Source organism: Theropithecus gelada, chromosome 9, assembly GCF_003255815.1.
Source record: "Theropithecus gelada isolate Dixy chromosome 9, Tgel_1.0, whole genome shotgun sequence".
Lineage (NCBI taxonomy): Eukaryota > Metazoa > Chordata > Mammalia > Primates > Cercopithecidae > Theropithecus > Theropithecus gelada.
The window spans coordinates 61,801,853-61,819,541 of record NC_037677.1 but is presented as its reverse complement, the minus strand read 5'-3'; the positions used below and the strand labels follow the sequence as shown (position 1 = coordinate 61,819,541).

General features: G+C 40.8%; 1 protein-coding gene and 1 non-coding gene across 4 annotated transcripts in view; one reads left to right on the top strand and one right to left on the bottom strand.

Annotated features, from left to right (window-relative positions):
* The window catches only part of ASCC1 (activating signal cointegrator 1 complex subunit 1), a 116,711-nt gene that overhangs the window by 60,981 nt on the left and 38,041 nt on the right, over positions 1 to 17,689 (bottom strand). The gene's annotated exons all lie outside the window — the stretch shown is intronic.
* On the top strand, positions 17,352 to 17,485 carry LOC112632278. Its single transcript, XR_003121337.1, has one exon. It is a non-coding gene; the product is annotated as a small nucleolar RNA SNORA36 family (small nucleolar RNA).

Genomic DNA, 17,689 nt, shown 5'->3' with positions numbered 1-17,689 from the left:
TAAAATTGAGTCCCCAGAAATACACCCACACACCTACAGCCAAGCGATTTTCTACAAGGTGGCAAGACCATTCAATAGAGACAATCTCCTCAATAAATGATGCTGGAACAATAGAATACCCACATGCAAAAGAATAAAGATAGACTACAACCTCCTACCATATAAAAAAATTAACACAAAATAGATCATGACCTGGAATTCGGCAATGGATTCTCAGATATGACACCAAAAACATGGACGACAAAAGAAATAAACTGGACTTCATCAAATTAAAAAACTTTTGTGCATCAAGAACACTATCAGGAAAGTGAAAAGAAGCCTACAGAATGGCAGAAATATTTGCAAGTAATTTACCTGATAAGGGTCTAGTATCCAGAATATACAAAGAACTCTTCCAGTTCAACAACGAATATACAATCTAATATTTTCCTTTTTTTATTTATATTTATTTATTTATTTATTTTTGAGACAGTCTTGCTCTGTTGCCCAGGCTGGAGGGCAGTGGTGCGATCTTGGCTCATTGCAAACTCCGCCTCCCGGGTTCATGCCATTCTCCCGCCTCCGCCTCCTGAGTAGCTGGGACTACAGGCGCCCACCACCATGCGCAGCTAATTTTTTTGTATTTTTAGTAGAGATGGGGTTTCACTGTTTTAGCCAGGATGGTCTCAATCTCCTGACCTCATGATCCGCCCTCCTCGGCCTCCCAAAATGTTGGGATTACAGGCGTGAGTCACCGCGCCCAGCCCAATTTTTTTTTATTTTTTAAGAGACTAGGTCTTGCTCTGTCACCCAGGCTGGACTGCAGTGGCACAATCACAGCATACTGTAACCTCAAACTCCTAGCTCAAGTGATCCTCCTGCCTCAGCCTCCTGCATAGCTGGGATTATGGGTGTGAGCTACAGAACCCAGTTGAACCTAATTTTAAAATGGGAAGCGGGGCCAGGCACGGTGGCTCACGCCTGTAATCCCAACATTTTGGGAGGCTGAGGCAGGCTGATCACTTGAGGTCAGGAGTTCAAGACCAGCCTGACCAATATGGTGAAATGCCATCTCTACTAAAAATATAAAAATTAGCTGGGTGCGGTGGCAGGCGCCTGTAATCCCACATACTCGGGAGGCTGAGACAAGAGAATCGCTTAAACCCGGGAGGCAGAGGTTGCTGTGAGCCAAGATCACACCATTGTACTCCAGCCTGGGTGACAAAGTGAGACTCTGTCTCAAAAAACAAACAAACAAAGAAACAAAAACAAAAACAGACAAAAGGACTTGAATAGACTTTTTCTCCAAGGCAGAAATACAAATGGCTAACAAGCAGAACTGGCTAACAAGCACATGAACATTATTAGTCACTTAGGGAAATGCAAATCAAAACCACTGTGAGTTACCATATCACACCCACTAAACTGTCTATAATCAAAGTAATGGAAAATGACAAGTGCTGGCCAGGATGTGCAGAAATTGGAACCCACATACATTGTTGCTAGGAAGGTAAAATGACTCAGTCACTGTGAAAAACAGTTTGGCAGTTCCTCAAAAAGTTAAACATAGAATTATCATATGACCAGCAATTCTACTCCTAGGTATATGCCCAAGAGAATTGAAAAAGGGACTCAAATACATGTATAAGCATGTTTCCAGAAGCACTACTCACGACAGCCAAAAGATGGAAATAACCCAAATGTATATCAACAGATGAATGGATAAACAAACTGTGGTATATATACACAGTGGAATATTATTCAGCCTCAAAAAGGAATGAAATTCTGGCCGGCCGTGGTGGCTTACACCTGTAATCCCAGCACTTCGGGAGGCCGAGGCAGGCAGATCACCTGAGGTCAGGAGTTCGAGACCAGACTGACCAACATGGTGAAACCCGTCTCTACTAAAAATATAAAAATTAGCCGGGTGTGGTGGTGTTTGCCTGTAATCCCAGCTACTCAGGAGGCTGAGGCAGGAGAATTGCTTGAACCTGGGAGGAAGAGGTTGCAGTGAGCCAAGATCGCGCCACTGCATTCCAGCCTGGGTGACACAGTGAGACTGACACCGTCTCCAAAAAAAAATTTTGGCTCTGGGAAGCACAAAAAGTAAATATACCTTATGAATCCCTTTTTTAAAAAACTGAGGTGAAATTTGCATAATATAAAATTAACCATTTTAAAGTATACAATACAGCAGTATTTATATTTAGTGTATTCAATGTTGTGCAACCACCAGCATTCTTTAATAGCAAAACTTTATCACCTGATAAAAGCATTCCATACCCATTTATTTATTTACTTTATTTATTTTTATTTTATTTTTATTTTTTGAGATGGAGTCTTGCTCTGTCGTCCAGGCTAGAGTGCAATGGTGCAATCTTGGCTCTCTGCAACCTTTGCCTCCTGGGTTCAAGCAATTCTCCTGCCTCAGCCTTCTGAGTAGCTGTAATTACAGATGCCTGCCACCATTCCTGGCTAATTTTTGGATTTTTTGTAGATGGGGTTTTACCATGTTGGACAGGCTGGTCTCGAAGTACTGACCTCAGGTGATCTGCCCACCTCGGCCTCCCAAAGTGCTGGGAATATAGGCGTGAGCCACCATGTCCAACCCTCATACCCATTTAAATAATCACTCCTTTTTCTCCATGCCCCATCCCCTAGTGACCTCTAAGTTGCTTTTTGTCTATCTGAATTTATCTATTCTGGATACATTATATAGAAAGAATCATACAACATAAGACCTCTGTGACCAACTTCTTTCATTTAGCTTGATGTTTTCAAGGTTCATCCAAGCTGAAGCATCATCACTGCTTCGTTCCTTTTTAGAGTTAAATAATATTTTAGTGTATGTATGTACCAAAATGTGCTTATTAATTCATCTACTGATGAAGATTTGGGTTTTTTGCACCTTAGGTATTAGGAATAATGCTGCTATAAACATTTGTGTACAAATTTCTGTGTTGACATATGCTTTCAGTTATTTGGGGTACAGGAGTAGAACTGCTGGGTCACATGGCAATTCTATGTTTAACTTTTGAGAAACCACCAAACCATTCTCTACATTGGCTGAACTAACAAACATTCCCAGCAGCAGTATATGAAGGTTCCTGTTTCTCCACATCTTCACTGACACTTCCTTTTTTAAAAAATGATAGCGATCCTAGTGGGTATAAAGTGGTATTACATTGCGGTTTTGATTTACATTTCACTAATGATCAATGATGATGACATCTTTTCATGTGCTTTTTGGATATTTGTACGTCTTCTTTGGAGAAATGTCTGCTAAAATCTTTTGCCCATTTAAAAATTGTCTTTTTATTGTTGAATTATAAGAATTCTTTATAAATTATTGATACTATACCCATATCAGACCATGGATCCCTTTTAAAGGAAGGTAGGTCTCAAATTTCATTAATCTCATTCTGCAAATGAAAACAAGAAAAAAAAAAGTTGAAGCTCTTCTATTCCAACAGGAACGAAACAGGAATGCTATCACTGAATTGCAAGTTCTTATTGTATAGAACGAAACAGGAATGCTATCACTGAATTGCAAGTTCTTATTGTATAATCAGGTGTCTGGCCTAACAAAATGCCCCAAAGGCAGAGAAATGTATTTTATCAAATGTGAATACCTTACATCCTGTTCTTGGTTTGCCTAAAGCTTACTGCCTAATATTTGCCTTGGCAACAGTAGTTAGTTGATTCTTCCTTTTCTAAGTGTTAATGGAGCTTGAGCTATTTTTACATCTGATGGAAAGTTTTGCAATTCCACACATCAATACAAATTGCTTCACTTAATGAAAGTGACTGTAAGGAACAATCAGCTTTAAATGTGTCAAGGAAGGCTAAGTGCAAGGCTTATCACCCCAGCATCTCTAACCCATGGCCTGCCACATTAGAAAAGGCATGCAAAGCCCCTCAAATGATTTTAATATGCACAACTCCATCCCAAACTACAACTGAGAATTGCTCCCCAGCAATAACGGTATATTTGTTGGGCCCTTGCTCTGCTCCAAACGTTTTCTATGCAACGTACAGACAAATATCTTATGAGGGAAGCACTATTATCATCCATACTTTACGGATGAGGAAACTGAGGCACTGAGAAATTAAGCCACTTTCCCAAGGTAACATTGCCAGGAAGAGATGAGGTCAAAATTCAAACCCAGGCAGTCGGGCCCCAAAGCCTATACTTTTGATCAACATTATATACATAGCCTTCCTAGTAATAGTTGCCCAAAGGGGACTAGGACCATAGGACACCACCCAGAGGCAAGTCCTTATGCATTTCAACACAACTCACTCAATAAATGGATCTAACCACTGTATTAGCCCTGAAAATAAAGAGAATCTCATAATTCTATGAAAGGAAAGTGGTTTTAACATCTGCCTTTTTTAGCCAGGCACAGTGGCTCATGCCTGAAATCTCAGCACTTTGGGAAGCCAAAGCGGAAGGATCACTTGAGGCCAGGAGTTCAAAACCAGCCTGGGCAACATAGACCAGTTCAAGACCAGCCTGGCAAACATGTTTCTTTTTGTAGAGAAAAAAAAAAAAACAACATAATTGAGTTTTTTTCTCTACAAAACACACACACACACACACACACACACAATATCTGCCTTTTTTAAGATATGACCCCAAAAGCATAATCCATAAAAGAAAAAATATGGATAAAGTGAACTTAATCAAAATTTAAAACTTGCACTTCAAAAGATACTATCAAGAAAATGAAAAGATAAGTCACAGAGAAAAATATTTGGGAGAAAGACTTTTGCAAGTCCTATGTCTGATAAATATAAACATAAGAAATTCTTAAAGTTCAACAATAAAAAGATACATAATCCAATTTTAAAATAAGCTAAAGATTTGAACAGATATTTTCCCAAAAGAGGATACACTAATGGCTAATAAACTTATGAAAAGAGGCTCAACATCATTAGTCATTAAATAAGTGCAAATCAAAACCAAAATGAGATATTACCTCAGACCCATCAGAATTATTATAATCAAAAAGATAATAACAAGTGTAGATGAGGCTATGGAAAAACTGAGCAGCCACTTTGCAAAATAGAAATTTGTAAAATGGCACGGCCACTTTGGAAAACAGTTTGGCAGTTACTCAAAAAATTAAACATAAATTTACAAAAATTCACAGAAAAAAATAAAACCCAGCCATTTCACTCCTAGGATTCTACCCAACAAAATGAAAACAAAGGTCCACCTAAAGATGTGTACGTGAATCTCACAGCAGTATTATTTATAATAGCCAAAGAGTAGGAACAATCCACAAGTCCATCAACTGGTGAATGAAGAAACAAAACAGAGGCTAGCCATATATGCAACACTATTCGGAAATCAAAAGTAATGAACTACTAACACATGCAAAAGTATAGCTAAACCTCAAAACATTATGCTAAGTAAAAGAAGCCAGATGCAAAAGACTATGTATGGGCCGGGCACGGTGGCTCACGCCTGTAATCCCAGCACTTTGGGAGGCCGAGACGGGCGGATCACAAGGTCAGGAGATCGAGACCATCCTGGCTAACACGGTGAAACCCCGTCTCTACTAAAAGTACAAAAAACTAGCCGGGCAAGGTGGCGGGCGCCTGTAGTCCCAGCTACTCGGGAGGCTGAGGCTGGAGAATGGCGTAAACCCAGGAGGCGGAGCTTGTAGTGAGCCGAGTTCGCGCCACTGCACCCCAGCCTGGGTGACAGAGCAAAGACTCCATCTCAAAAAAAAAAAAAAAAAAAAAAAAAAGACTATGTATTATATATGATTCTATCTATATGAAATGTCCAGAAAGGACAAATCTAAAGAGACTGAAATCAGGTTAACAGTTGCCTGTGGTGAGGAGCGGGGTGGCAAACAGGCAAAATGGAACTTTTTAGGGTGATGGAAATGTTCTAAAGCTGGATTGTGGTAATGACTGCACAACTCTGTAAATTTATTTAAAATCACTAAATTGTACACTTAAAATAAATGAATTTTATGGTATGTAAATTATACCTTAATGAAGCTGTTAAATAAGTTGTGTCTACGTTGTTTTTTTTTTAAGACAAGGTCTCCTCTGTCACCCAAGCTGGGGTGCAGTGGCAGGATCATGAATCCTGCAGCCTCAAACTCCTGGCCTCAAGCAATCCTCTCTCCTCAGCCTCCCAAATGGCTGGGACTACAAGCTCACATCACCAAACTCAGCTAATTTTTTTTTTAATTTTTGTAGAAATGGGGTCTCATTATGTTGCAAAGGCTGGTTTCAAACTCCTGGCCTTAAGCAGGCCTCCCACCTGAAGCTACCACACCTGGCTAGCTCACTGGCGGTGGCTCACGCCTGTAATCCCAGCACTCTGGGAGGCCCAGGCAGGGGGATCACAAGATCAGAAGATTGAGACCATCCTGGCCAACACGGTGAAACCCCGTCTCTACTAAAAACACAAAAATTAGCAGGGCATGGTGGCACGCGCCTGTAATTCCAGCTACTCAGGAGGCTGAGGCAGGAGAATTGCTTGAACCTGGGAGGCAAAGGTTGCAGTGAGATGAGATCGTGCCATTGTACTACAGCCTGAGTAACAAACGAGCGAAACTCCGCCTCAAAAAAAAAAAAATTCTGGCAAGAATCATTAAAGGATGTTAAATCTAAGGAGAAATTTTGTTGAGGAGTAGAATATTTGCATAGTCTTAAAATGTCCTCTTATAGATTGCTTATTGGTTGAAAGGTAAAAATACAGTAACTATAAAGAAATTAATCAACACTGACTGGATGGTGTCAAAATTAACATCACCAGCGAGGGACACTGTATACTCTGAGAAGGACACATCATCACTTACACAATGCTCCATCCAGGAATACCTAAGTCTACTCATAAGGAAATGCCAGACAGATCAAAAGTGAGAAGCATTCTATTTAAAAAGTCAATGTCAAGAAAGACAAAGAGCCGGTGGGGCACCATGCACCTGGAATCCTGGCTACTCAGGAGGCTGGGGTGGGAGGATCACTTGAGCCCAGGAGTTCAAGGTGCAGTGGTGCTCACAACACCACACTGCACCCTGGGTGACAGCAGAGTGAGACTCTAACTCTCTAACTCAAAAAAAAAAAAAAAAAAAGAAGAAGAAAGGCAGACAAAGAAAGCCTGTGGAAATGTTCCAGATTCAAGGAAGCTAGAAACGTGACAATTAAACAACACCTAATCCTAGACTGAATCCCAAACTAGAGGGGGAAAAAATGCTACAAAGGATATTATTGGATTAAGCGACAAAATTTGAACGTGGATGGTAAATTAGATAAAACTATCAATGTTAAATGTATTGAGGTTGAGAACTATAACACTATTATGCATAAAAAAAATTTTGCCAGACACAGTGGTGCATGCCTATAGTCTCAGCTGCTCAGGAGGCTGAGGTGGAGGGATAGCTTGAAACCAGGAATTCAAAACTAGCCTGGACAACATATCAAGACCCCACCCCACTCCCCCCAATATTTTTAATTAAAATATTTTGAAATATTTACGATTGAAGAGCTATGACATGTGCAACTCACTCTAAAGCAGTTCAGAAAGAAAAAAAATGGAATACTAAAACAAATAGTGAAATATTAACAATAGGTGAATCTGAGTAAAGGATACTACTCTTTTCTTCAACTTTTCTGTGAGTTTAAAACAACTTCCTGCATAAATTCTCTATTGGTGCTATAACAAATTACCACAAACGTTGTGGCTTACAACAATACGAACTTAACCTACCATCTTCTGGAGGTCAGAAGTCTAACATGAGTCAGCAGGGCTGCATTCCTTGAGGAGGCTCCAAGGCAAATCATTTCCCTGACTTTTCTAGCTTCTAGAGGCTACCTGAATGTCTTGGCTCAGAGTCACATCACTCCAATCTCCACTTTAATTGTCACGTCTCCTTCTCTGACTCTGACCTTTCCGACTTCCTCTTTTTTTTTTCTTAGACAGAGTCTTGCTCTGTTGCCCAGGTTGGAGTACAATGGCAAGATCCTGGCTCACTGCAACCTCCGCCTCCTGGGTTCAAGCTCTTCTCCTGCCTCATCCTCCCGAGTAGCTGGGATTACAGGCGCCCACCACCACGTCCAGCTAATTTTGTAGAGATGGGGTTTCACCATGTTGGCCAGGCTGATCTTGAACTCCTGACCTCAGGTGATCTGCCCACCTCGGCCTCCCAAAGTGCTGGGATTACATGTGTGAGCCGCCACACTCAGTCTGACTCCCTCTTATAAAGACCCATCTCAACATCCTTAACTTTATCACATCTCAAAGTCTCTTTTGCCATAAAAGGTAATAGTCATCGGTTATGGGATTAGGATATGAGGATCTTTGGAGGGCCATTGTTCTGCCTGTCACATGCCCCCTTCCCAAAATGTTTTTTAAGGCATCTTTGGGAAAATACACTTGGGTGATAAAACTAAAGAAAACTAAGGATGTGATTACTGTAAAAGTTGGGACAGTGGTTACCCTTCAGGAGAAGACAGAGGCAAGACAAGGAAGTCTAGGGTGCTGATAAGATTGTATCTCCAGCCTGCATGGTGGTTATAAAAGCATCCATTTGTTCTGTACCGTCTTCTGATGTGTGTTACATTGAACAATTTTGAAGTTTTTTTAGAAAAACTCTAAGCACAAGGCTGGTGCACTGGCTCACCCCTGTAACCTCAGCACTTTAGGAGGCCGAGGCGGGCGGATCACAAGGTCAGAAGTTCGAGACCAGCCTGGGCAACATGGTGAACCCCTGTCTCTACTACACACAAAAAAAATTAGCCAGGCCTAGTGGTGCATGCCTGTAATCCCAGCTACTCTGAAGGCTGAGGCAGGAAAATCGCGTGAACCCGGAAGGCAGAGGTTGCAGTGAGCCAACATTGCACCACTGCACTGCTATCTGGGCAACAGAGCAAAACTCAGTATCAAAAAAAAAAAAAAGAAAAAGAAAAACTCTAAGCACAAATAAAAGAGGAAACCATTTGTTTTTAAGCTTTTATAGATGTTGGGCTTTTCTTTTTTTCTTTTTCTTTTGTAGAAACGGGGTTGTGCTATGTTGACAAGGCTGGTCTTGAACTCCTGGCCTCAAGTGATCCACTGGCCTCAGCCTCCCAAAGTGAGGGATTACAGGCATGGGCCACCACACCTAGCCCAATGTTGAGACTTTTTAAAGGTAAAATTACCCTAGTTCCTCTAAAAATATATTTTTTTATATTATATATTTTTATATTTTACATATATATAATACATAGTCATTATATATAATATATATAAAATACATAATATAGTGACTAGAGAGAGAAAAACGAGGGAAAAAAATGCCCTGTCACTGGCATGCCAAATCAAAACTTAACTAGTAGAGCCAGACTCAATTCTAAAGGCCTGAAAGCACACCTAAGTACCTTTCTAGACCCGGAAATGACTAGGAAATATAGGAGGAAAACAGTCTAATGGTTTAAAATTCCCGGCATACTATCTCAGTCACTTTCACATTCCATTGCTCTTTTTTCCTTTTTCTTTCTCTTTATTCTTCAGCCTTATCTTGCATAAATTTGCCCTAATACCCAGCTAGAAAAATGAAGTTCTACAGCTTTGCTTTCCCTGCCTTATCCTTTGGGAGCCTAGCACTCTAGTCAACTTGAGTTTACTTGCCAAGGAAACACCCAGTACTGGGAAACAAAACACACAGAAGGCAATGGAGTAGGAAAAGGTACAGACAGGACACCTAAAGGTCACACAATCGAAAGTCCTTTTTGGAATTTTGAGTCATAAGGGTTCAAATAATCCTTCACTCTACTGTAGACTATATAGTTTACAAGTAACTCCACTGGACAGTCTTTTAATGAATGGAGAAACTCTCTAAACTGCCCTACCTCACAATGCCATCTACCAAGAGAAACTTTTCTCTTACTGAATTATCTAAATTTAATTTGGAACCAAACAATCTTCAAGGCAACAGCATAAATCTCTAGAGCCACTGTTTTTCTTTGCTCGGAATATATCATATTCCTGCTGCAAGCCCATTCACTGAGATGAATGAAGACCAACCAACGTCAAATTCTTTACTGCAGGGGTTTAATTACACTGGGCCCTGCTCCAAGTTCGCCATTACTTGGAGCTGGAACTATCTTACTCCATTAGGTTGGCCACCCAGGCTGGCGCCTCAAAGTTCTAATGGTATTGACCTTCCACCCAGCAGGGAGAAGCAAAGGGTGAAGTAACAGGAATTTCCTGGGGCAGTTTTGTGTATGAAAATAAACATGTTTCTTTATGGCTAAGTCACACCACCACTGAGCCTCAGTTTCTTTCTTGTTAAATAAAGCCTCATGCATGCATGCAAAAGCTTCCTCTAAAGAAAACTTATGTACATGCCCAACTCACAGTTCACCGAGTTCAAGGTCATGTCCTGACTCATCAGTCCTGGGTGCACGGACCTTAGCCCTCTCATTCAAACTGCAGCTCATGATTTACCACTAGCAGTCACCACATCATCACAGGCCCTTCACTGGTATCACTTTTAATCCAGCACCCTGGGCTCGACTGGGGCAGAAGTGCTCATAATACTATTAGTAGGAACAACTAACAAGACATAATAAAATCTACAGATATCAAGCTTGGGGAAAAGGCCAGTAGAGAGCAGTATGGATTAGTCCATCATGAAGCATTCTCTGCTTCCTTAAAGCTCAACCATCCTTTCCATGAGATGGGATATAACACAGGTGCAACTGCCAGAGCTGTCAGCAAGTAGAAGGGAGGCCTCTCTCCAGACATAGACCTGTAAGCTCACGCTCCACTACACGATAGTGAAGAATCTGATCCAAATGTGTAGCACCCAGAATGTAAATAATTTATAGTCCTCTGCCTTGATGGTACATGCCAATTGCCAGAGACAAAAAATAATTCTTAAATCATATTCACATATATCTTTTAGGAACTCCAGGTATAACAAAGGTTTGTGCCTTTAACCCGGAGTAGAGTGTCTAGGATTCTAATTCCAACTGTGTCACAAAGCAGCTATAATTAGGCAAATCATGTCACTTTTCTAGCCTCGGCTTCCTCCTCTGTAAAATAAGGGAGGTGGCCTGGTTTACCTATAAGTCAAAGGACCTATAAAATTTTTACATGTTCCCACAAAACCTAAATAATTATCTGCTAACAAAATAGATTATCTGTGAGGGATCTACCAATTCACTTTCTGATATTCTATGCAAAGAAAAAGAGAAAACATGCATGCTTTCCCTATACTCGTTGTATTTTCTTTCTTTTTTTATGGCCAAATCCTGTAGAATTGCTTCTGGGCAGGTGATATGAAGTTCATTCATATAAAGAAGTCATTCCAATACGGAGAAGTGATGAAAAGAGCATTTGGCTACGCAACCAGACAGGCCTATGTTCAAATTCTGCCAACTATCAGCAGCATGACCCTAGGTGAGTTACTCAGTTGCTACAAAGCTTAATTTCATCATCTATAAAACAGACAATACTTCTCAGGTTTGCTCTGCAGATTAAATGAAACACATGTGAAGTCTCTGGCACACAGTAGTATGGAATAAATACAAGCTTCCCCCTCTTCCTTTTTACATGACTGTGCAGCACTAGACAAATGCCATCTTTGCTCTCCCTTTTAAAGCAGCACTGGAAGCTAAATCAGGCTCTGCTGAGTCATTTCCATTATTCTTTAGGAATGTTCAGAAAAGCTGACTTTGATTTGCAAGTCACTATGTGCTATTAATGAAATACTGTGTTAAGCTGTATAAGCTTTAGAAAAAAGGGTTTTGTTTCTCCTGGCTTATAAACTCTATTTATTCATACATAATTACAAGAAAGTGGAGAGGTTCTTAAAACGTGGACAAATACTCAAGCATGGGCTTTTATATTGACCAGAGAAAAGAACTTCTCATGCATTGTCTAAAGATCTTTACCCACTAAAGACGAGTGAAGAGCATCTCCCCTCACTAACGGATGCACCACCCCACTTACCTTAGATGAGCACAAAGAACCCTTCAGCCTGCGCTTCTAAAAGCTTCACTATTCCTCCATAGTTACTTGAAAGCACTCGTTAGCAAGGCATTTACTCAACTTACATTTATTCCCAAAGACAGACCCTAGTCCCTCTCACATTTCTGATGGGTTAATAGCGCAAGAGAGATCTGCTGCTGCTTCTTAATGCCACTCCTTCCCTCCCCTCCATTTTGTAACCCATGGGATTATTACAAGTCTTACTTGGTACCGCAATAATTAGAACAATTATAACAACAATAATACTTATTCGGCACTATGTGCCATGCTCTGCTCCAAACACCTTAAACTTATTAACTCATTTACTCTTCATATCAACACTGTAACATAAAATACCATTATTATCCCAACTTTAGAGCAGAACTCTGTAATATCTTTGGAATACATCCCCTCCTGAATATGCCACAAACCCTATTCTTTCAATAGACAGTATTGATAGCCTCCCAACTGGTACCTGCCTTGGTGCCCAACTCCTTACCTCTCAAGGCATCCTCCACACTGCCTTCAATTTTTTTCCTACGGTGCTAAGTTCATCACAGTCCTTGCTTAAAATCTCAACTAGTTTGTTTCTTTCTTTCTTTTGGAGACAGGATCTCGCTCTGTCACCCAGGCTAGAGTGCAGTGTCATAATCATGGCTACTGTAACCTCTATCTCTGGACTCAAGCAATCCTTCTCCCACATCAGCCTCCCAAGTAGCTGGGATCACAGGTACACACCACCATGCCTGGCTAATTTTTTTATTGTTTGTAGACATGGAGTTTCATTATGTTGCCCAGGCTGGTTTCACACTCTTGGACTCGAGGGATCCTCCCACCTCAGCCTCCCAAAGTGCTAAGATTACAGGTGTGAGCTACTATGCCCAGTCTTAACTATTTTCTTACTATCTATAGGATATTACATTCAAAATCCTTAACCCACACAAGAGCTTTCACAACTTGGGAGCCATGTCATTTCCACTCTTAACTCCTACCTCTTCTTAACTCTACCTCTTTCTAAGTACCAGCCTTAACAAATTCCTCACTCTCCCCTGAATACCTCACAAGTGACATTTCCTCTGCGCAATGCTCCCTGCCCCATTTGCCTGCCTAGCACAAACTCCTGTCCCTTCAAGACTGTTCAATTGTCAGCTCCCTTATGAAGCCTTCTCCAACCACTACAGAATTTCTCCTCTGGATACCCACTGCATTTATCTAGTAGCACTTCTCTCACAACACTGCAACTATTTCTGGAAGAAGTCTATTTCCCACACCCTAGAGTATGGGATCCTTAACAGCAGAGTCCATTGTTGGCACATAATATGTCCTATACGTTACATGTATACCTGGTATAAAGTAGACATTTAATAAATAGTGCATGAATCAATAAGACACAAAAACCTGTTCAAAACTAGTATCTTCCCCAAAATGAGACAATATATGAAACTTTTAAATATTTTCTTTTCTTACTTTCCTACTGAACATCAGAAATCAGGGGGTTTTACAATTTTCCTTACAACCAAAGACAACTATCCCATCTTCATTCTAAATCAGTTCAAAAGTTAACTACAAATCCTGCAACTCCCCTTATACATGAAAAATCCTAAATTACACACTAAAGCTTTTATATAAACATTTTCTTCTTCAGTCACTAATACTAACCAGAAAAAAACCCTGCCTGAGGGAGTTAGGGGGATGCAGACCCATTACCCATTCTGCCCAGTGTAAACCTTCACGCTACAATATGAACAGAATTATGCAGTTTCTGCAGCTATAACCGATTCAGGTTCTCTAGGCAGCCTGAGAAATCCCCTGTTGCTTCAGATGGATCTATAAGCCTTCAAATGTTCTACTGCACATGGTTTTGAATTACTGTTTTTCATTACTGATGTGCTTTCTACTGGACCCTGCTGTGAGATAAAGTGGAATTATAGCAGCATTACTAGCTAAAGAATGATTGAGAGATATACAGGGTTGTAATATACTTCCTGAATTTGTAGGCAATGAGACATCTTTGAATCTTAATGCAAGAAACGAGTGAAAAAATAAGGTGCAGCTTATCTGCAGATCACGCAGATGAAGAATAGCTTGCCAATGTCTGTGAGCAGCTAAATCCTACGTTAAATACTCAGGCTTAGGGAACTGAAGCACAGGGATGATAGTGATAATGTCTGCAGTCAAACAATATTTCTTATATAACAGATGAACACAAACAAAGGTGATTTCAGGGAATGCTATCCTAAAAGGCAAATTCAGTTTCCTTGAAGAGCAAAGGGTGAGGTCAAGGACAAGTCTGCTACCAAATAAAGAGGAAAAAGAGGCCGACTGTTTCAAAGGAAGAAAGAATTATGTTCAAGGAAGGATGATCAGAAGGATAGAATGAGACCTGAGCGTAGAAAAGTTGCCTGTTGCCCCAAAAATGTGACCTTCACAACAACGTTTAACAATGAAAATTAATAGCTGTGATGGAATTCTCAGACTGACCCCTAATGACCTTTTGTCCTGGTATAATCCAGGTTGTAGGTGGACCTGTGACTGTGATAATGTATCAATCCTATGAATTATATTGTGTTATATGGTACAGCGGACTTTAAGAGAGAGAGATTATCCCAATGAGCCTAATCTATACACATGAGCTGTTTAAAAAGCAGTCTTTGGCTGGTGGCAGAAGTCAGATCTGGCATGAGAAGGATTTGATGAAGCCAGAGCAGCTATGTATCAAGGAAATGGCACTTTCAGATGTATAGACACAAGGATCTGAATTCTGCCAACAACCTGAATGAACATGGAAGTTGATTCTTCCTAAGAGCCTCCAGATGAGATACCAGTCTGGTCAACATCTTGATTTTGGCCTTGTGAGACCCTAAGCAGAGAGCCCAGTCCAGTCCACTGGGTCCTCTGCCCTGCAGAACTATGAAACTAAAAGAGAACTGTGAGATGATACATGGGTGTGGTTTTAGGCTGCTAAGATTGTGGTAATTTTTTACACAGCAATAGAAAACTCATAAGGTAGGGTAAACTATAACCTGACATTTCAACAGAACCTTTCATAACAGAGATCCCAAAAGCACTTGATGTATTTGTCATAAGTTATAAAGAAAAATAAATTCACCTTCTCAAAAGGAAATAAATATTAATAACATCAATTTTTTTTTAGAAGATGAAGAGTCTCGGGGCCGGGCGCGGTGGCTCAAGCCTGTAATCCCAGCACTTTGGGAGGCCGAGACGGGCGGATCACGAGGTCAGGAGATCGAGACCATCCTGGCTAACAGGGTGAAACCCCGTCTCTATTAAGAAATACAAAAAACTAGCCGGGCGAGGTGGCGGGCGCCTGTAGTCCCAGCTACTCGGGAGGCTGAGGCCGGAGAATGGCGTGAACCCGGGAGGCGGAGCTTGCAGTGAGCTGAGATCCGGCCACTGTACTCCAGCCTGGGCGACAGAGCGAGACTCCGTCTCAAAAAAAAAAAAAAAGAAGATGAAGAGTCTCACCTTCTTAAGTCCTGAACCAGGACTGAAGGCAGACATCATAATGAACACATCCTTAGATAATATCTGATCCATATGACACTTCTTTTGAACAGTTCAGGAAGAGCATATGATTTGAATAATAACCCAAGCAAAAGTGGAAAGCTCTGCGTCCCCCCGACCCCCGACCCGCGAGACAGGAGCTTGCTTTGTTGTCCAGACTGGCTAATTTTTGTATGTTTTGTAGAGACAAGTTTTCACCATGCTTCCCAGGATGATCTCAAACTCTTGGGCTCAACTGATTCACCTGCCTTGGCCTCCCAAAGGGCTGGGATTACAGCTGTTAGCCACTGCACCTGGCCTGCTGCTCTTTTTTAAACCCTCAAATACTGTCCAAATTATTACCGAATTCCAGTCAAGGCTGTTCTCACTTGAAAATGCCTGCTGAAAGATTGATATAGTTGGTTAGCAGTTGGTCAGCTGATTAACAAGCAACCATCAAAACGTCTTCAATTGTTTCACAGGGTATTTTTTTTCCCATTCAAATAACTTTTCCTCAGTGACCCCCAGAACTGTCAACTATTTGTTCTATTGGATTATATAAACTAGAGCAGATGCTAGATCCTACACAACTTCGTATCACTGCTCTACTTAACACTGTGGCATCCACTAGCTGTGGCACCTTAGGCAAGTTACTGTCTCTAAGCTTCCATTCCTTCATCAGTGAAATGAGATATAAATACCTACCTCATAGGGAGGGAATGAAGATTAAACAAAATGAGCATAGGAGGCATTTAGAACACTGTCTAGCAAAATATAAAGCTCAATAAATATTTGCTATTTTATATATCATTCAATTATCAATTGAGTGAATAAAAACAGTGGGACACTCAGGCTAATTTACAATATCATAGATTACTAGCAGGAAAAAAAATGCATGAATAGCAGCTTTATTCATAATATCCCATAAGTGGAAACAATCCAAATGTTCCAGTGATGAAACTCAACTTTAAAAAAAAAAAAAAAAAAACATAAAAATACTAATGACAGAAAAGAAAAATATTTTTTAAAAAACCAGCTGGGTGCGGTGGCTCACGCCTGTAATCCCAGCACTTTAGGAGGCCAAGGCAGGTGGATCACTTGAGGTCAGGAGCTTGAGACCAGCCTGGTCAACATGGTGAGACCCCACCTCTACTAAAAATACAAAAATTAGCCAGCCATGTTGGCACATGCCTATAATTCCAGCTACCCAGGAGGCTGAGGCATAAGAATTGCTTGAACCCAGGGGGCAGAGGTTGCAGTAAGCCAAGGTTGTGCCACTGCACTCCAGCCTGGGCAACAGAGTGAGACCCTGTCTTAAAAAAAAAAAAAAAGAACCAAATGGAACTTCAAGAGATAAAAAATAAAAGAGCTACCCAGGCACGGTGGATCACACCTGTAATCTCAGCACTTTGGTAAGGCTAGGCAGGTAGATCACTTGAGGCTAGGAATTCAAGACCAGTCTTACGAACATGGTGAAACCCTGTCTCTACCAAAAATACAAAAATTAGCCACGTGTGGTGGCATGTGCCTGTAATCCCAGCTACTTGGGAGGCTGAGGCAGGAGAATCACCTGAACCCAGGAGGCAGAGGTTGCAGTGAGCCGAGATCGCACCACTGCATGCCAGCCTGAGCAACAGAACGAGACCCTGTCTCAAAAAATACATAAAAATCAAAAATCAAAAATGGTAATTCCATCAAATGGGATTAACAAAAGATTAGACACTTAAAAAAAAAAAATCAGTGAACGTGAAGACACAACTATAGAAACTATACAACCTGAAGCAGCATGGGTGATGGCATCAGTCATACCCAAACCTCAGCATTACATAATATACCCATGTAACAAACCTACACATGTACCTTCTGAATCTAAAATAGAAGCTGATTCCAAAGTATTGAGTTCAGTTCAAGGCAGCTTCCCTATTCTGTTAACTAAACTTTGGGACACTGAAATGGGCTACAGGAGATGATTGGTTAGAAACCATTATTCTGGGTGGTGGGCGCCTGTAGTCCCAGCTACTCGGGAGGCTGAAGCAGGAGAATGGCATAAACCCAGGAGGCGGAGCTTGCAGTGAGCTGAGATAGGGCCACTGCACTCCAGCCTGGGCGACAGAGTAAGACTCCATCTCAAAATAAATAAATAAACAAAAATATTAAAAAAAAAAAAAAAAAAGAAGGCATTATTCTGTTCAACTGCCTCTCTCTCCTTTTTTTTTTTTTTTT